The 21,540-nt window shown below is 43.4% G+C and overlaps 1 long non-coding RNA gene across 1 annotated transcript in view; it reads left to right on the top strand.

The window, feature by feature from the left end:
* The window catches only part of LOC122548682, a 48,415-nt gene extending 31,895 nt beyond the window's left edge, over positions 1 to 16,520 (top strand). The window contains exons 2-3 of the long non-coding RNA XR_006311307.1: positions 13,621 to 13,726; positions 16,301 to 16,520. This is a non-coding gene — a long non-coding RNA (uncharacterized LOC122548682). The remainder of the gene's footprint in view (positions 1 to 13,620; positions 13,727 to 16,300) is intronic.
* The last annotated feature ends 5,020 nt before the right edge of the window (positions 16,521 to 21,540 follow it).

Below are 21,540 nucleotides of genomic sequence, written 5' to 3'. Positions count from 1 at the left end.
GAAAAGAAGTGAATGTACTGTAGCCAGATTTACAGATGACACAAACATAGGTACAAAGGCAAGTTGTGAGAGGGATACAAACAGTTTATAGTGAGATGCTGATAGGTTAACTAAGTCAGCAAAACGTTGGCAATAGAATTTAATGTAGGAAACTGAAGTTGTTCATGTGGAAGGGAGTTCAAAAGAACAGTATTATTTAAATGGAGCAAAACTGCAGAAAGCTGTAACACAACGGAACTTGAGGGTACTTGTGCACAAAACACAAAAAGCTAGTACACAGGTGCAGCAGATAAACAGGAAGGCTAATGGAATATTGGCCCTTATTTCAAGGAGGTTGAAGTATAAGAGTAGGGAAGTCTTAATGCAACTGTAAAAAGTGCTAATGAGACCATATCTGGAGTGTTTGAACAATTTCCTTGTTGAAGGAAAAATATCATTTCATTGGAGGAATGCAGAGAAGGTTCACTTGAACGATCCCTGGTGTAGAGGGATTGTCTAATGAGAAAAGGCTAAACAGGTTGGGACTCTACACACTGGAGTTTAGAAGAATAAGAGGTGACCTCATTGAAACACACAGTCTTCTCAAGGAGCTTGACGGGGTAAAAATGCTGAGAAAATGTTTCTCCTCGGGGTGAGTCTAGGACCAGAGGGCATAGTCTCAGAATAGAAAAATGCAAATTTAAGACAGAGATAAGGAGTAATTTCTTCTCTCCAAGGGTTGTGGGTCTTTGCAACCCCTTGCCACAGAGAACACTGGGGCAGAGTCCTTGTTTATGTTTAAGGTAGGTTAATAGTTACCCACAGCCACATTAATATGGGACTGGAGTAACATCGAGGTCAGACTATGTTTGACAGCAGGTCTCTTTCCCTACAGAGCTGTAATTAAACATTTGGATTTGCCAAGCCACCTGTCAATTTTTTGCATTCCTTTCGTTGACATTAGTTAGTTCTTTGCAAGATTTCTGAACCAAATTCAAATTCTCAAAAAGCCACGGTGGTATCTGAACTCAATAATTCCATTATGAAGCTATAAATAGAGGTACTGATACAAAAACAGGGAAGTTATGCAGAACCTTTTGTAAGATTCAGTTAGAGCAAGTGTGTATTCTCACAGAAGTGCAGAAAGGGTTTAAGGGTCCTTGAGAGAGAGCCGAGGAGAATTACCTGAATGATTCCAGCCTGGCCATAGGCATCATGAGCTTATATTGTACAACTTCCACAGAATGACCTTTGACATAAGCAATAAGAGCTCACAATTATTTAGAAGTCTGTAACACAGAAGAGCAGCTGATGTGCTTCAGAGAGGCATAAAGATGTAAAGACATTGAAGCAAGTCATGAGCTGTTGTCTGCCATGATTAATATCTCATAGTCATTCACAGCACAGAAGAGGTCTTTTGGCCCATCACATATATACTGTGACTCCCTCCTGAATACTTCATTCCCTTGGTCTACCTTTGTAGTGCTGCAAGCTAATTTCCCTCAAGTGCCCCCCAAATTTCTTTCAAAATCATTGATCATCTCCACGTTCATCAGCCTCACAGGTAACACATTCCAGATGATTACCACTTGCTGTGGTAAGAGGTTTTCCCTCAGATTAGCTGCATCTCTTACTCAAAATCTTAAATTTGCATTCTCTAGTCTTTATACATACTGTTAATGGGAATAAATTTTCTCTAACTACCTCATAAAGTCATGGAATCATAGAGATGTACAGCACGGAAAAAGACCCTTCGGTCCAACTCATTCATTCTGACCAGATATGCCAACCCAATGTAATCCCACCTGCCAGCACCCATCCCATATCCCTCTAAACCCTTCCTATTCATATGCCCATCCATCCAAAAGCCTTTTAAATGTTGCAATTGTACCAGCCTCCACCACTTCCTCTGGCAGCTCATTCCATACACATACCACCCTCTGTGTGAAAAAGGTTGCCCCTTAGGTGTCTTTTATATCTTTCCCCTCTCACCCTAAACCTATGTCCTCTAGTTCTGGACTCCTCTAATCCAGGGAAAAGACTTTGCCTATTTATCCTATCCATGCCCCTCATGATTTTATAAACCTCTATAAGGTCACCCCTCAGCCTCCGACACTCCAGGGAAAACAGCCCCAGCCTGTTCAACCTCTCCCTATAGCTCAAATCCTCCAACCCTGGCAACATCCTTGTAAATCTTTTCTGAACCCTTTCAAGTTTCACAACATCCTTCCGATAGGAAGGAGACCAGAATTGCATGCAATATTCCAACAGTGACCTAACCAATGTCCTGTACAGCTGCAACATGACCTCCCAACTCCTGTACTCAATACTCTGACCAATAAAGGAAAGCATACCAAACAAAAATGTATCATCATCTTATACATCTTTATTAAGTCTCTCCTCAAGCTCGTTTGCTTAAAAAAGAAACTATTTCAACTTTTCTATCACAAACTCACCATTAAAATCCTCCTTTCCTGGAACTATCGTAGAGAATTCTCCTCTAGTCCCTATTAAGGACCCTCATTACCTTCCCAGTGTGTGATGACTAGGACTGGATGCAATACTCTATACATGAACTAACTGAACATTCTTAAAGGTTTCATGTAACTTTCTGCCTTTTATACTATATGTGTAAAAGTAGTTTTTGCACCTGCATTTACGAATCCCATGTTCCACAAAGCTTTGTTACTGCCTTTCCCGATAAGACCTGAATCTTCAAATCTGAATGCGCATGCACTTTCCTGACTCCCTGTCCTTGTAAGCTCTTTAGAATTGTGCGACTGTAACTGACTCTTGACTGACTTTACTCTTCTTTCTCAACTTGCACTTCTCTGTATTAAGTTCCAGCTGCCATTTTTCCTAAATCATGAATATTTAAGGAAAAGAGGCCTGTGAATGGGGTATTATGAATTCCAATGTCTTGGACGTGTGGCTTATAGTTAGCGATAGATTTTGGAATAAAGAAGGAAATTGGAGGGTTGGCGAGTGTGAAGGCTCTGGGGCTGGAGGAGAATTGTGTTAGCATAGAGGAGTGGCAGATGGAGTTAAATTTAGATAAATGCATTTTGGAAAAGCAAATCAGAGCAGGACTTAAACACTTATACTAATAAAGGAAAGCATACCAAATGCCTTCTTCATTATCCTATCTATCTGCGACTCTACTTAAAAGGAACTATGAACCTGCACTCCAAGGTCTCTATGTTCAGCAACACTCCCCAGGGCCTAACCATTGAGCAGGACTTATGCACTTAAAGGTAAAGTCCTGGGGAGTGTTGCTGAACAAAGAAACCTTGGACTGCAGGTACATAGTTCCTTGAAAGTGGAGTCGCAGATAGATAAGATAGTGAAGAAGGCATTTGGTATATTTTCCTTTATTGGTTAGAGCATTGAGTATAGGAGCTGGGGAGGTCATTTTGTAGCTGTACAGACTTTGGTTAGGCCACTGTTGAAACATTGCATGCAATTATGGTCTCCTTCCTATTGGAAGGATGTTGTGAATCTTGAAGGGGTTGCAAAGACCCACAACCCTTGGAGAGAAGAAATGACTCCTTATCTATGTCTTTTCTATTCAGAGACTATGCCCTCTGGTCCTAGACTCACCCCTGAGGAGAAACATTTTCTCAGCATTTTCCAGAGACAATGATTCTTTGAACCCATCTTGGAATTTCTAAAAACAGCCCTTTGCAGTTTTTAGAATGTTAATCTGAGAAATAATGACAGTGAAGCTCGTGGATTGTCATCAAAAGCCCACCTAATTTCATAGAGTCAAAGAGTCATTAAGCATAGAATTAGACCTTTTGGTCCAACACATCCATGCCAACCAAGTTTCCCAAATGAAACTCGTCCCACTTGCCTGTTGTTTAGCCTAAATCCCTCTAAATCTTTCCTATTTATGTACCTGTCCAAATGTCTTTGAAATGTTGTAACTGTATCTGCACCTACCACTTCCTCTGCCAGTTCATTCCACATATGAACCACCCTCTGTGTGAAAAGGTTGCCCCTCAGGTCCCTTTTACATTTTCTTTTGCCTCTCCGCTTAAAATATGTCCCCTAGTTTTGAACTCCCCAACCTTAAGGAAAAGATCTTGACTCTTCACTTTATCTATGCCCCTCATGATTTAAAAAAATCTCTATTAGGTCAACCTTCAACCTCCTATGCTCTAGTAAAAAAAATCCCAGTCTATCCAGCCTCAAAGCTTCCAATCCTGGCAAGATTCTGGTAAAACCTTTCCTGAAACCTCTCCAGTTTAATAGTATCCTCAAGTCTTTTAGGGAAGAAAATCAACTCTCCTTATCTAATCTGGTCTGAATCTGATGTCAGATCCATTGCAATGTGTTTGACTCCTAATTGTCCTCTGCAGTGGCCTTACAGGCGGCTCTAACCATTACAAAACCTACTAACCTGAAACTAGACCCAACACTCAAGAGATGCGTGGCATAGTGATAATGTCACTGGACTAATAATCCAGAACCCCGGGCTAATTTTATGGATTGAATCTCACCATAATGGATGGTAAGATTTGAATTCAAATAAAAACGAATCTGGAATTAAAAGCTCGTATAATTGTAACCATGGTCAATTGTCAAAATTGCCCACCTGGGTTACTGTTGGAAGTCTACTGTCTTTACCTGGTGTGGCCTACATGTGGCTCCAGACCCACACCAATGTGGTTGACTCTAACTGCCCTCTGAAATGGCCTAATATGCCACCTGTTTCAAGGGCAAAATGGGGCAAGCAATAAATGCTGACTCAGCCAACAAATCTTACATCTGATCAAACAAAAACAACAAAGGCACCAAAAGCAACAACAGCATATATTGCCCTAACAACTCTGCAAAACCTTCATGCATAACATCTGCTGATTTGTGCCATAAGTGAGAGAACTGTCCCAAGGACAATTTGAGCAAAATAGTCAGTCTCACTGAATCCTATGAATTGTGAAGTCTCATAGCATCAAACACAGGCAAGTAGAAGCTATGCAGATTAACACTTAATACATGCCCCTTAACTGATGAATCAGTTTTTCTCTGTTTTGAAAAGCACTTGGAGGAAACATTGAGGGTGGCAGGCCACAGAATGTACTCGAAGTGGCTGATACCAAGAGTGTCTTAGTAACATCAATACTGACTGAGTCCTAAAGTTGAAGAAGAATTAATAGGTTCCATTTAGGATAAGTTTCCCAAAACAATGTATGTGAATCCTACCAGGGATCAGACTTTTGATGGACCTGGTATTGCATAATAAGACTGTTACTATAAATCATCTCAGAGTAAAAAATCAACAGTGACCATAACATGGAAGAATTTAGCTTTCAGTTTGAGAATGAAAAGCTTGTGTCAGAAATAATGGGACTAAACTTAAATAAGGAAAGTTATGTGGGACTGAGGGTGGAATTGGCTGGAGTGTAGAGGGAAAGGAGTTTATCAGAAAAGACAGTTGATGATCAATGACAAATGTCTAAAAAAGAGTTCATGACTCACAACAAAGATATATCCCAGTGAGAATGAAGGATTTTAGGAAGGGGATAAACCAACCCCATGGTTAGTCAGGAATTTCCAGCATCCGCAGTTGTTTCAGTTTTTAAATAAATCATGCTGTTTGGGTTGTATATGAGCATGGATTGACAATTGGCTAACTAATACATAAGAACATAGGAAAAGTAGGCCATTCAGCCCTTGGAGCCTATTCCACAATTCAATGAGATCATGGCTGATCTGTGGCCGAACTCCGTGTACTGCATTTAGCCATGTCCCTTAATAGCTTTGCTTAACAAAGGTTTAGAATTAACAACTGATCCAACATCCATTGCCATTTGTAGAAGAGAGTTCTAAATGTCTACCATCCTTTGTGTGTAGAAGTGTTCCCTCACAACTCTCCTGAATGCTCTGGGCCTAATTCTCAGACTACAAAGACAGCGAGTTGGGCTGAAAGGAAATTTTCAGATGGCAACCTGTAATTAGTGAAGTGGGATAGGGATCAGTGCTGGGCCACAATTATTTACTTGTAAGAGAAAAGCAAACGTGCTATTGCCAAGTTTGCGGAAACCACAAAAATAGGTGCGGGAGTAGCAAATAGGATGAGAAGTCTACAGAGGGATGTGAACAGGCTAAACTAATGGGCAAAGACCTGGCAGATGGAATGTAATGTGGGAAAATGTGAGGTTTTGTACTGAGATAGAAAGAATAGAGGAGAAATATATTATTTAAGTGGGGAAGGACTTCAGAAGTGACAGCATAGTGGGATTAGAGGAACAAATCACAAACGTCACAAAATCCAAGTTCAGTGGGTGCTGGGGAGGACAAATGGAATTATTTCAAAGGGAGCATGATCACATTGAACAGACTTGACGGGCTGAATAACTTACTTCTACTCCTACATCTAGACTGGCTCTGCATCAGTGGTGAAGGAGTCAAATGGAGGGAAAAACATACTTGACTACAGCCTCACTATCTTCTGTGCAGACGCATCTATCTGTGACACCATCAGTAGGAGTGACCACTGTGCACTTCTTGTGGAGACACATTCTGGAGTCACTTTGAAGATATCCTCCATTGTATTGTGTAGCACTACCACTGTGCTACCCGGGATAAATTTGAAGAGACCTAGCAACTCAAAAACCCAGATATCCATGAGACACTTTAAACCATCAGAACCAGCATAATTGTGCTGCAAGACCATACGCAAACTCATTGGCAGGAATAGCCCTCATTCTCATATTACAGTAAAAACCAGAGGAACAACTCTGGTTTGTCAAAGAGGAGTTAAGACAGAGATGCTGAGCCAGGTAATGTATTATGCTTTCATGATGTGAAGCTATGGAACTCCGTTGTACTAAATCATGACCACATCTGTAGCAAATGTTGGTTGTTGGAGGAACTCCAGCTCAGAGCTGATGAGCTGGACTTTGAGCTTTGAACACTGCAAGGGAGAGGGAGAGTTCCCTGGATGCTGTGTTTCAGGAAGCAGTCACATCTGTTAGATTAATAGGAGGGTGTGACAAAAGTGAGGGGGTACAGGGCTCCAGGAGGTAGTGCTGAAGAAGCCTCAAACCTTGAGCTTGTCCAACAAGTTTGAGATTCTCGCTGCCTGTGTGGACTAGAGCAGGGGCTGCAAGGAGGATGTGCAAACTAATCATAGCATTGTGGTATGGGTAACCATTCAAGAGGGGGAAAAAAGAGAAATGTAGATGTAATCATGGATCGTATAGCCAGGGAAATGGACACTGTTCCCTGTGGGCAGGATTGAGAACCCTGAAGGCAGTGCCACCTGCCTGGCGCCTGAGTTCAGGATCTGGGTTGCAGAAGAACTTGGAGTGGGAGGGGAAAGATTCAGTTGTTGTGGTCCACATAGGTACCAAAGATACAGGGAAAGGAGGAAAGAGGTTCTGTGAGGGGAAATATGAGCAATTAGGAGCTACATTCAAAAGCAGAATGAACAAGGTAATAATCTCCAGATTTAAAAGGAGGATAGAGCAGATGAATGCATGGCTGAGGAGCCGGTGTACGGGAGAAGGATTCACATTTTTGGATCATTGGAAGCTGTTTTGGGGTAGAAGTGACCTATACAAGAAGGATGGATTACACCTAAATTGGAAGGGAACTAATATGCTGGCAGGGAGATTTGCTAGAGCTGCTCGAGAGGATTTAAACTAGTAAGGTGGGGGCAGGGGGGAGTGTGTGGAAATCAGGGAGGGAGTGAGGAAAGAGATCAATCTGATACTGGTACAATTGAAAACAAAGGCAAGTCAAACAGTCAGGGCAGGCTGGGACAAAGCAGAGAACAAGGTAGAACTGATAAATTAAACTGCATTTATTTCAATGCAAGAGGCCTAACAGGGGAGGCAGGTGAACTCAGCATGGTTAGAAACATGGGACTGGGATATCATAGCAAATACAGAAACATGGCTCAGGGATGGGCAGGACTGGCAGCTTAATGTTCCAGGATACAAATGCTACAGGGAGGACAGAAAGGGAGGCAAGAGGGGAGGGGGAGTGGTGTTTTTGATAAGGGATAGCATTGCAGCTGTACTTAGGGAGGATATTCCCTAAATACATCCAAGGAAGTTATTTGGGTGGAACTGAGAAATAAGAAAGGGATGATAACCTTATTGGGATTGTATTATAGACCCCCTAATAGTCAGAGAGAAATTGAGAAACAAATTTGTAAGGAGAACTCAGCTATCTTTAAGAATAATAGGGTAGTTATGGTAGGGGATTTTAATTTTCCAAACATAGACTGGGACTGCCATAGTGTTAAGGGTTTAGATGGAGAGGAATTTGTTAAGTGTGTACAAGAAAATTTTCTGATTCAGAATGTGAATGTACGTACGAGAAAAGGTGCAAAACTTGACCTACTCTTGGGAAATAAGGCTGGGCAGGTGACTGAGGTGACTGGGGAGCACTTTGGGGCCAGCGACCATAATTCTATTAGTGTTAAAATAGTGATGGTAAAGGATAGACCAGATCTAAAAGTTGAAGTTCTCAATTGGTGAAAGGCCAATTTTGACGGTATTAGGCAAGAACTTTAAAAACTGACTGGGGGCAGATGTTCGCAGGTAAATGGGCAGCTGGAAAATGGGAAGCCTTCAGAAATGAGATAACAAGAATGCAGAGAAAGTATATTCCTGTTAGGGTGAAAGGAAAGACTGGTAGGTATAGGGAATGCTGGATGACTAAAAAAATTGAGGGTTTGGTTAAGAAAAAGAAGGAAGCATATGTCAGGTATAGACAGGATAGATCGAGTGAATCCTTAGAAGAGTATAAAGGGAGTAGGAGTATATTTAAGAGAGAAATCAGGAGGGCAAAAAGGGGACATGAGATAGCTTTGGCAAATAGAGTTAAGAAAAATCCAAAAGGTTTTTAAAAATACGTTAAGGACAAAAGGATAACTAGGGAGAGAATAGGGCCCCTCAAAGATCAGCAAGGTGGCTTTGTGTGGAGCAGCAGGAGATGGGGGAGCTACTAAATGAGTATTTACTGTGGAAAAGGATATGGAAGGTATAGAATGTAGGGAAATAAATGGTGACATCTTGAAAAATGTCCATATTACAGAGGAGCAAGTGCTGGATGTCTTGAAATGCATAAAAGTGGATAAAGCCCCAGGACCTGATCAGGTGTACCCGTGAACTCTGTGGGAAGCTAGAGAAGTGATTGCTGGGCCTCTTACTGAAATATTTGTATCATCGATAGTCACGGGTGAGGTGCCGGAAGACTGGAGATTGGCTAATGTCATGCCACTGTTTAAGAAGGATGGTAAGTACAAGCGAGGGAACTATAGACCAGTGAGCCTGACGTTGGTGGTGGGCAAGTTGTTGGAGGGAATCCTGAGGGACAGGATGTACATGTATTTGGAAAGGCAAGGACTGATTAGGGATAGTCAGCATGGCTTTATGCATGGGCAATAATGTCGCACAAGCTTGATTGAGTTTTTTTTTGAAGAAGTAACAAAGAGGATTGATGAGGGCAGAGCAATTGATGTGATCTTTGTGGACTTCAGTAAGGCATTCGACAAGGTTCCCAATGGGAGACTGGTGAGCAAGGTTAGATCTCATGGAATACAGGGAGAACTCGCCATTTGGATAAAGAACTGGCTCAAAGATAGAAGAAAGAGGGTGGTGGTGGAGGGTTGTTTCTCAGATTGTAGACCTGTGACCAGTGGAGTGCCACAAGGAACAGTGCTAGGTCCACTACTTTTCATCATTTGTATCAATGATTTGGATGTGAGCATAAGAGGTATAGTTAGTAAGTTTGCTGATGACACCAAAATTGGAGGTGTAGTGGACAACGAAGAAGGTTACCTTAGATTACAATGCAATCTTGATCAGATGGGCCAATGGGCTGAGAAATGGCAGATCGAGTTTAATTTTGATAAATGTGAGGTGTTGTGTTTTAAGAAAGCAAATCTTAGCAGGACTTATACACTTAATGGTAAGGTCTTAGGGAGTGTTCCTGAATAAAGAGAACTTGGAGTACAGATTCATAGCTCCTTGAAAGTGGAGTTGCAGGTAGATAGGATAGTGAAGAAGGTGTTTAGTATGCTTTCCTTTATTGGTCAGAGTATTGAGTACAGGAGTTGGGAGGTCATGTACAGGACATTGTTTAGGCCACTATTGAAATATTATGTGCAATTCTGGTCTCCTTCCTATCAGAAAGATGTGAAATTTGAAAGGGTTCAGCAAAGATTTACAAGGATGTTGCCAGGGTTGGAGGATTTGAGCTATAGGGAGAGGCTGAACAGGCTGGGGCTGTTTCACTGAAGCATTGGAGGCTGAGGGGTGACCTTATAGAAGTTTATAAAATCATGAGGGGCATGAAATAGACAAAATCTTTTCCCTGGTGTGGGGGAGTCCAAAACTAGAGGGCATAGGTTTAGGGTGAGAGGGGAAAGATATAAAAGAGACCTAAGAGGCAACTTTTTCACTCAGAGGGTGGTACGTGTATGGAATGAGCTGCCAGAGGAAGTGGTGGAGATGAGTACAATTGCAACATTTAAAAGGCATCTGGATGGGTATATGTATAGGAAGTGTTTGGAGGGATATGGGCCGGGTGCTGGCAGATGGGACTAGATTGAGTTGGGATATCTGGTCGGCATGGACGAATTGGACTAAAGGGTCTGTTTCCGTGCTGTACATCTCTATAACTCTATGGCCTTACTAGATGCGTCATGAGCTAGTTGGCACAGGCTCAATAAGATTACAGATGTAAAGACATGGATCAAAGATAGACATGGGAGAAATGGGGTTTGAATTCATGTGACATTGGCACCAGTGCTGGGAATTGGGGGGAAGCTGTTCCAATAAGATGGGCTCCACCTCATTCAGGCATCGTAGAGATGTGGCTGCAAGGGAATCAGGGAAGGAAACTAAATATCCAAGAATACACGTCCTATCGAAAGGACAGGCAGATGGACATAGGGGACAGGGCTGCCTTGTCAGTAACAATGAAATTACATCGAAAGCAAAATTGATACAGATTTATAGGGTTGGTAGGTGCAGAGTTGACAAACCGCAAAGGGAAAAAGACCCTAATGGGAGTTGTGTGCCAGGATTTGGGACAGAAAATAAATCAAGTCATGGAAAAGGTATTCGAGCAAGGCACTATTACAATAACCATGAGGCTTTCAAGATGCAGGTGGACTGGGAAAATCAGGTTGGTAGCAGATCCCAAGAAAAGGAATTGGTGGAATATCTACAAGATGGTTTCTTCGGAGCGACTTGTGGTATAGCCACTAGGAAACAGGCAATTCTGGATTTGGTGACATGTGATGAGGCAAATTTGATTAGGGAGCTTAAGGTGAGATAAACCCTGAGGGATAGGTGAACATAAAATGATAGAACTCACCCGGCAGCTTGAGAGGGAGAAGCTGGAGTCAGATGTAGTAGTATGACAATTGAATGAAGGTAACTACAAAGACCTGAGTGAGGGGCTGGCCAGAGATGATTGGAGAGGGAGCCTAGCATGGAAAATAGTGGAGCAATAATGCAGGAGTTGCTTGAGGAAATCCAGAGACACAGCAGAAACTTGTCCCAAAGCAGAAGAAACATACGAAGTGGAGAATGCAGAAACTATGGCTGGCAAGGGAAATCAGGGACAGCATAAAAGCAGGAGAGAAAACCTATAATCTCGTGAATATTAGTGGGAAGCCAGAAAAATCGGAAGCCTTTAAAAACCAACAAAAAAGCAATAACAGTGGATGGGGTAGTGGGAAGAAGATGGAATATAAGAGCCAGCTAGCTAGTAATATAATAGAAGATTGCAGGAGTTTTTCTTAGATATAAAAAGATAAGAGAGACGCAAAATTGGAATTGGACAGCTGGGAACATGAGGCTGAAGAAGTAGTAATGGGGAACAAAAAAATGGTGGAGGAACTGAATAGGTACTTCGCATCAATTTCCATAGTGGAAGACACATGCAGCATACCAGAACTTCAAGAGAGACAGGGGCGGAGGTGGGTGCAGTGACCATCATTAAAGAGACGGTGCTGGGGAAGCTGATTGGTCTGAAAGTGGATAAATCAACCAGACCAGAGGCAGTACATCCCAGAGTTCTGATGGAGAAAGCTGTTGACCTTGTGGAAGAATTGGTGGTGATTGCGGAGTACTAGGAGGTCAGCACGGCTTCGTCAGGGGGAGGTCATGCCTGACTAATCTGTCAGAATTCTGCAGTAAGTTATTACAGCTCAAACAGCTTTGATTCAAAGTTCATAATGCAATGATACATCAGAGAGTGAGTTACTTATCTGGACACAGGAGACAGTGGGCGGCACGGTGGCACAATGGTTAGCACTGCTGCCTCACAGCGCCAGAGACCTGGGTTCAATTCCCGCCTCAGGTGACTGACTGTGTGGAGTTGAAGGGCCTGTTTCCACACTGTAATCTAATCTAATCTAAATACAAACAGAGTAGGGTCTTATGATTTGGTCACTAGTCAGTAAAAGGATGAGCTGCTTAAAGGAGAGACTGAAGGGATTCAGAAGGCCAGTAGACTAGGAAAAGTGGCCTGCAATCAGTGTTACAGTGAGGCCTACTGGAAAGAGTGGTCTGTAGTAGGTTTCACAATGAGGCAGACTAGGAAGAGTGGCTGTGGTTCCTGTTGTACTAAACAGACTGGTAGAGTGAAAAGCAATTCTTGTTGAAAAAGAATGGGTGAACTCACAGAAAGCCTATTTATAGTGATGTGCAAATGAAGCAGGGAGATATGAGAAAAAATGTTTTAAACAGTGTATTGTTAGGGTATGAATTGCACTACCTGGAAATATGGTGGATACATGTTCAATTCAGATATGCAAGTGAGCATTAGATTTTGTTTTTGGATAGTAATGGTATGCAGAGCCATGTGGAAAATGTAGTAGATTGCCACTAGGGAATACTCTGCAGCTTGGAGGAAGGTTGAGGACAGATGTCAGAGGTTGGTTCTTCATACAGAGAGTGGTGGGTGTGTGGAATGCACTGCCAGGAGTGGTAGTAGAGTCAGATACATTGGGGACATTTAAACGACTCTTGGAGAGACACATGGAAAATACTACAATGAAGGGTATGTAGATTAGTCTGATCTTAGAGTAGGATAAAGAGTTAAAAAAACATTGAGGGCTGAATGGCCTGTACTGTTTTATGTCCTATGTTCTAAGTTCAGGCACAATGGGCCAAATGGTCTCCTGCCGCACTGCAATGTTTCTGAGATTCTGTGAAGGTCAGAGTGCAGGAGCCTGAATTTTTGCAACTGTTCAACAGGTTTGAGGTTCTTTCAGTTTGTCTGGATGAGACTGAGAGTCGCAGGGTGGATGAGTTAACTGACTGTGTCAACATTGTACAGGAGTTGAGAGTGCAGTGCTGGAAAAGCACAACAGGTCAGACAGCATCCGAGGAGCAGGAGAATGACGTTTTGGGCATAAGCCCTTCTTCAGGCTTCTTTCCTGATGAAGAGCTTATGCCCGAAACGTCAGTTCTCCTGCTCCTCGGATGTTCCTTGGCCTGCTATGCTTTTCTAGCATCACATTCGACTCTGATCTCCAGCAGCTGCAGTCCTCACTTTCTCCAACATTGAACAGGAGGCCATTCATTCTTTGGTGGAGGGGTGTGAAACAGAGCAAAGTCATAGAATGGGACAGTACAATGAAGGTCATTGACATTTTTTTCTCTGCAGGAGCCAATGAGATTCCAGGGATTGTTGCATGCCGGGTGCCAGGGATTGGGCTGTCTGCTCAGGGCTGGAGAGGAACTAAGAACTAAGAACGCAGAGAAAAAATGAGGTACGAAGGTAAAGTGGCCAAAAATAAAGGAGGATAGTAAAAGTTTTTTAGGTATGAGAAAGGCAAAAAAATGGTTAAGACTAAAATTGGGCCCTTGAAGACAGAAACAGGGGAATATATTACGGGGAATAAAGAAATGGCAGAAGAATTGAATTGGTACTTCAGATCTGTGTTCACTGGGGAAGACACATGCAATCTCCCTGAGGTAACAGTGGCTGAAGGACCTGAACTTAAGGGAATTTATATTTGCCAGGAATTGGTGTTGGAGAGACTGTTAGGTCTCAAGGTTGATAAGTCCCCGGGGCCTGATGGTCTGCATCCCAGGGTACTAAAGGAGGTGGCTCGAGAAATCGTGGATGCGTTGGTGATTATTTTCCAGAGTTCGATAGATTCGGGATCAGTTCCTGCGGATTGGAGGGTGGCTAATGTTGTACCACTTTTTAAGAAAGGTGGGAGAGAGAAAGCAGGAAATTATGGACCAGTTAGACTGACCTCAGTGGTGGGAAAGATGCTGGAGTCTATTATAAAGGATGAAATTATGACACATCTGGATAGTAGTAAGAGGATAGGTCAGAGTCAGCATGGATTTATGAAGGGGAAATCATGCTTGACTAATCTTCTGGAATTCTTTGAGGATGTAACTCTGAAAATGGACGAGGGAGATCCAGTAGATGTAGTGTACCTGGACTTTCAGAAAGCTTTCGATAAAGTGCCACATAGGAGGTTAGTGAGCAAAATTAGGGTGCATGGTATCGGGGGCAAAGTACTAACTTGGATTGAAAGTTGGTTGGCTGACAGGAAACAAAGAGTAGTGATAAACGGCTCCATTTCGGAATGGCAGGCAGTGACCAGTGGGGTACCGCAGGGATCAGTGCTGGGACCGCAGCTTTTTACAATATATATTAATGATATAGAAGATGGTATTAGTAATAACATTAGCAAATTTGCTGATGGTACCAAGCTGGGTGGCAGGTTGAAATGTGAGGAGGATGTTAGGAGATTACAGGGTGATCTGGACAGGTTAGGTGAGTGGTCAGATGCATGGCAGATGCAGTTTAATGTGGATAAATGTATGGTTATCCACTTTGGTGGCAAGAACAGGAAGGCAGATTACTACCTCAATGGAATCAATTTAGGTAAAGGGGCAGTACAGAGAGATCTGGGTGTTCTTGTACACCAGTCAATGAAGGCCAGCATGCAGGTACAGCAGGTAGTGAAGAAGGCTAATAGCATGCTGGCCTTCATAACAAGAGGAATTGAATAAAGAAGCAAAGAGGTTCTTCTGCAGCTGTACAGGGCCCTGGTTAGACCACACCTGGAGTATTGTGTGCAGTTCTGGTCTCCAAATTTGAGGAAAGCCATTCTGGCTATTGAGGGAGTGCAACGTAGGTTCGGTAGGTCAATTCCTGGAATGGCGGGACTACCTTACGCTGAAAGACTGGAGCGACTGGGCTTGTATACCCTTGAGTTTAGAAGACTGAGAGGAGATCTGATTGAGACATATAAGATTATTGGACACTCTGGAGGCAGGAAACATGTTTCCGCTAATGGGTGAGTGCCAAACCAGAGGACACAGCTTAAAAATACGGGGTAGACCATTTATGACAGAGATGAGGAGAAACTTCTTCACCCAGAGAGTGGTGGCTGTGTGGAATGCTCTGCCCCAGAGGGCAGTGGAGGCCCAGTCTCTGGATTCATTTAAGATAGAGTTGGGTAGAGCTCTCAAGGATAGTGGAATCAAGGGTTATGGAGATAAGGGAGGAACAGGATACTGATTAAGGATGATCAGCCATGATCATATTGAATGGTGGTGCAGGCTCGAAGGACAGAATCGCCTACTCCTGCACCTATTGTCTATTGTCTATTGTAATGGGTGGTGAGAGATCCACTTTTGTGGTCTGTGTAAATCTTATTGATGTTGGCAGGGCAAAGGAGGAGTTTCTGCATAGTCCGTGTTAGTAAATAGGCACTTATGGCAAATGGTGCTGGAAAAGTGAGTAACCATCAGTGATCATCACCACTTCTGACCTTATAATGGAGACCAGGTCATTGATGAAGTAGCTGAAGGTGGGTGGGGCTAGGACACTATCCTGAGGAACCCCTGCGGAAATGTCCTGGAGCTGAGATGACTAATCTCCAACAAAAACAGCATGCCCCTGCGCACTGTCAAATGCAGCCTTGATGCCAAGGGCTGTCACTCTCATTTTGCCTCTGGAGTTCAGCTCTTTTTTCCATTTTTGAACCAAAGTTGTAATGAAGTCAGGAACAGAGTGACTCTGATAGAACCCAAACTGGAGAGCAGTGAGCAGGTTATTGCTAAGCAAGTATTGTTTGTTAGTCCCAATGATGACTCCTTCTCACATTTGTTTTGAGGATTGAGTGGATTAATGTGGCAGTAATCGGCTGGGTTGGATTTGTCCTTCTTTTCGTGTATAGGACACATCCAGTCAATTTTCCACATTGTCAGGTGAATGCCAATGTTGTGATTGTACGGGAAGAGCCTGGCTTGGAGTATGGCAATTTCTAGAGCACTAGTTTTCAGGACAGTTGGTAAAGTATTGTTATTGTCCACAGCTTTCGGGGTTTTGCAGATTTCTGTGAATTCATTTGGCTGAAGACTGGCAACTGTGATGTTGGAGACATTTGGATGTGATCAAGATGGTTCATTCACACAGCACGTCAGGCTGAAGGTTATTGCAAATGCTTCAGCCTTATCTTGTGCACTGATGTATTGTACTCCCCATCAATGATGATGGAGGTATTTGTGGATTGTCTTCCTCCAGTGTATTGTTTAATGACCCACCACCATGCATGTATGAATGTGCTGGAATTGCAGAACCTAGATCTGATTGTTGGCTTTGGAATTACGTATCTCTGTATATCATTCGCTGCTTATGCTGGTTAGCATGCAAGTAATCCTATGTTGTAGTTTCACTAGGTTGGCACCTCATGTTTTGATATGCCTGGTCTGTTCCTGGCATGCACTCTTGCACTCTTCACTCACACTTACCCTTTTTTTCCTTGTCACTGAGCCAAATGTTAATTCACCTTGCTACATTCTCATGTATCCCACAGTCCTTAATCATCCTTTAAAAGTATGCCATGTGGGACCTTGCTTTTCTGATATCCATGTCGAAAATATTCACTGCACTACCCTAATTAATTCTCCTTGGTACTTCCTCAAAATATTAAATTAAGTTAGTGAGTCAGCTCATTTGGTCTCATTTGACACTTTATTCAGTATAACATTGCTCCTCATAACTTTAACCAATGATACTACACCTTTTTGTCTCTTTTTCTAACCTGCCTGAAAACTCTGCAATCAGGCATCCCTACAAAACAGTAGAAAGTGAGGATGCTGGAGATTAGAGTCAGAGTCATGATTCCTGATGAAGGGCTTATGCCCGAAACATTGATTCTCCTGTTCCTCGGATGCTGCCTGACCTGCTTTGCTTTTCCAGATCCCTACAAACCATGCTGACTATCCTGATAAATCCATGACTCTCCAAGTAACAGTTAATACTGCCTCTCAACATTGAATACAATAATTTGCTGATCACTGAGGTCAGACAGAATGGCCCTTAACTATTCACCCTTTTAGAAAAAGTATCTCAATGTAGGAGAACCTCCTGCACCTAATAAGGATTGGAAAATGATCCTGAAAGCATCTGCTATTTACACCCTGGCTTCTTTTAGTAGGATGACCTGGGAATGTATCCACAAATCTTAACCCTCCTCCTTAACTAAAATATCTCTATCAGCTCTCTCCTTTCTGAAGACAGTGACAATATATTCATTTTGAACCTTGCCCACATCTTCTACCTCCAAGCACAAGTTACCAGATACATCTCAGATAGTTCCAATCCTCTCTCTAGTCATTCTCTAGTTTGTAATGTACTGATGAGTTCTTCTTGGATTTTCCTTCTTTTGATGAGCCAGTATTGTTTGTATTCTTTCTCTGATTTCATAATTTCCTTCCTTACTTCACCCCTGTGGATTTTATACTTCACTAAGCTTCTTAAAATATTACTTGTGTTGAGTTTGTCATTACTGCAATTTTTCTGCTTTACCTTAACTAGTGTACTTTGGGATAAACAGGAGACACGATTTCAGTGGTATCCCCTTTATCACTGAGACATAGCTACAGTGTACATGTGGAATCTGACTTTTAAACGTGACCTAGTGATTTTTTTTTAAGCAGCTGTTTTGCTGGACCAGCTTTCAGCTTTGTAAATTTCCCCTTCCCCGGTTAGAACTCCTACTCCTGCTCAATCTTTGTCCCTTTCCAAAATGATGCTTCTTTTTAATTCATTACTGGGATGTGAGCTGTCTGGCATTTATTGCTTATCCCTATTTGCTCTTGAGAGCTTGAAGGTAGTGAGAACTGCAGATGCTGGAGAGTCAGAGAGGATAAAGAATGGAGCTGAAAAAGCAGGTCAAGCAACATCAGAGGAGGGGGCGAGTTGTCATTTCAGATCAGAACCTTTCATCAGGACTGGGTGAGGGGAAGGGGCTGCGAAATAAATAGATGGAAGGGGCTGGGGCTGGGGGAATAGTGGGTGGGATGGCAATAGGTAGATGCACGTAGGAGTTGGCTATGATTGGTCAATCGGAAGGGTGGAGCAGATAGGTGAGAAGGATGATGGACAGGTAGCGTCAGGTTAAGGGGGCAGGGTTAGGCCTAGGATGAGGTAGGGTGTGGGGAGATTTGGAAGCTGCTGAACTCTACGTTAAGGCCATATGGTTGTAAGCTCCCCAGACAGAAGATGAGGTGTGTGTGTGTGTGGCCTTGTGTTGACAGTGGAGGAGGACTAGGATGGACACGTGGTGGGTGGGAGTGGGAGGGGGAGTTGAAATAGCTGGCAACCGGAAGGTGAGGTTGATTGGAGCCAGTGGACCATAGATGTTCCCTGAACCAATTCCTGAGTTGGTGCTTGGTCTCTCCAATTGAGAGGAGACCACATCAGGAACAATGCAATAACTCAAGTTAGAGGGAATGCACAGGAATCTCTGCTGGGACTTGGAATGATTCTTTGGGGCCTTGGAGGGAGGTAAGGGGGGGAGGTGTGGGGGCAGATTTTGCACTCTCTACAGCTGCAGGGCAAGGTTCCAGTTGTGGAGGAAGAGTTGGTGGGGAGTGTGGACCTAAGGAGGGAGTCACAGAAGGAACAGTCCCTGGGAAAAGTGGATAGGAGGGAAATACCATTTTAGTGGTATGGTCAGACTGCAGGTGGCGGAAGTGGCAGAGAATGATACATTGTACTCGGAGATTAGTGGGTTGGAATGTGAGGACCAGGGGGACTCTATCCTTGTTGTGTCTGGGGGGGTGGGCAGAGATGTGGAAAATGGAGGAAATGCAGTTGAGGGCATTGTTGATCATGGAGGAGGGGAAATTGTGGTCCTTGAAACAGGAGGACATCTGGGATGTCCTGGAGTGGAAATGCTCTTCCTGGGAGGTGGAGGAATTGGGAGTAAGAGATCGCATTTTTGTGGCGGATTGGGGGTGGTGGGTGCGGTGTGGGAGGAGGTGTAATTGAGGTAGCTGTGGGAGTTGGTGGGTTTATGATTGATGTTAGTGCTGAGTTGGTTGTCAGAAATGGAGACAGAGAAGTCAGGTCGTGATTGAGGGGGTGCCTCTTCTCATCACCAAACCACCATCTCGAAGATCATCCACAATCTCATCGCCTCGGGAGATCCCCCATCCACAGCCTCCAACCTCATCGTTCCTCAACCCTGCACTGCCTGTTTCTATCGTCTCCCTGAAATTCATAAACCTGACTGCCCCAGTCAACTGATCATCTTTGCCTACAGCTCCCACTGCTACCTTGATTACACCTCCTCCTCTTACTCCCAATTCCTCCACTGTATCTGCTCCCAAGATGAACAATTCCATTCCAGGACATCCTACTTCAAGGATCACAATTTCCCCTTTCTCGTGATTAACAATGCCCTCCATCACATCTCTTCAATTTGCCGCACTTCTGACTCCCCCCCCCCCCCCCCCCAACCACAAGGATGAGTCACTCTGACCCTCACATTCCACCCCACTAATCTCCGTGTCCAATGCATCATTCTCTGCCACTTCCGCCACCTGCAATCTGACCCCAGCACCAAAATTATGTTTCCCCTCCCTGCCCTTATCTACTTTTCACAGGGATCATTCCCTCCAAGACTCCCTCCTTACATTCACACTCCCCACTAACTCCTCCTCCACACCTGGAACCTTCCCCTGTGTCCGTAGAAGGTGCAAAACCTGACCCTACAACTCCCCTCCTCATTTCTGTCCAAGACCCCAAAGAATTATTCTGAGGCCCAGCAGAGATTCCCGTGCATTTCCTCTAACCTGAGTTATTGCATCAGTTGCTCCTAATGTGATCTCCTCTGCATTAGAGAGATCAAGCATATACTCGGGGACTGGTTCAGGGAATGTCTATGGTCTATACGTTCCAATCAACCTCACCTTCTGGTTGCCAGCCGTTTCAACTCCCCCTCCCAATCCGCCCACCACGTGTCCATCCTGGTCCTCCTTCACTGTCAACTCAAGGCCACATGCAAACTGGAGGAAGAACACCACATCTTCTGCCTGTGGAGCTTATAACCATATGGCCATAACACAGAATTCACCAACTTCCAAACCTCCCCATCCCCCCACCTCATCCCAAGTCCAGTGCTCTCTCTCCACCCCACCACCTTAACCTGATCATACCTGTCCATCTTCCTTCCCACCTATCCTCTCCACTCTTCCCACTGACTAATCACAGCCAAATTCTACCTAAATCTATCATCTTCCCACTCACCGTTCCCTAGCGCCAACCCCTCCCCCAATTTATTTCACAGTCTCATTCCCCTCACCCAGTCCTGATGAAAATTTCTGACCTGAAACGTCGACTCCCCTCCTCTTCTCATACTGCCATTGAGAGCTGCCTTCTTAACCCACTGTAGTCCAATCTAACAGTATCGTGATCACTATCTGCAAAATGATCAGTCACTGGTTTTGCTTCAACCTGGCCAGCTTCATCTCCTAAGAGCAAATCTAGAATTGTGCCCCGTCTCACTGGACCTGATAGGTGCTAGCTAACAGAGATCTCAGTAATTCAACAACTTGGTGCTTTCTGTGTCTTTCATACTATTTGTTTCTTGGTTAATCTTTGAGTATTTGAAGCCTCCAATTATTAATACTTAATCGTTTTTACATTCAGAAATTTGCCTAGATATTTGCTTCTCTACTTCTTCCCCATAATTTGGAGGTCTATGGTAGATATTTAGCAGTATTTGTTTTTTTAAAATCAATCCATATGGCCTCATTTGATGCTTAATTTAGTATATCATCTGTCCTCACAGATCTTTTAACTAATGATGCTACACCCCCACCTTTCTTATCACTTTCTCTATACTGTCTGAAAACCCTATATTCTGGGAGGTTGAGCTGCCATCCTTGCCCCTCTTTAAGCCAAGTTTCTGTTTTAGCAATGATGTCATCCTGCCATATGTGTATCTGTGTCCTCAGCTTATCTCCTTTATTCATTACGTTCCTGCATTTACTTGTATACGTTTCAATCCTGCCAATTTTTGTACTGTACGTTTCTGATCTCTGGTTGCTCTGCCATTTAGAGTTACTCATTAAGTTTTTGCCTCTGAATTTTGCCTCGGATATCCCCCAAACCTAGTTAAAACTCTTCCCAACAATCTCTTTGTGAGAATATTTATCCGAGTCCCCTGTTCAGTCCATCTGGCTCACACACGTCCCACCTTCTGCACAACTGCTTGCAATGAACCATAATGTGGTATCCCAGCCTTACACCAACATTCCAGAC

Source organism: Chiloscyllium plagiosum, chromosome 3 (assembly GCF_004010195.1).
Source record: "Chiloscyllium plagiosum isolate BGI_BamShark_2017 chromosome 3, ASM401019v2, whole genome shotgun sequence".
NCBI lineage: Eukaryota > Metazoa > Chordata > Chondrichthyes > Orectolobiformes > Hemiscylliidae > Chiloscyllium > Chiloscyllium plagiosum.
This window is presented reverse-complemented; position numbering and strand designations above follow the sequence as displayed.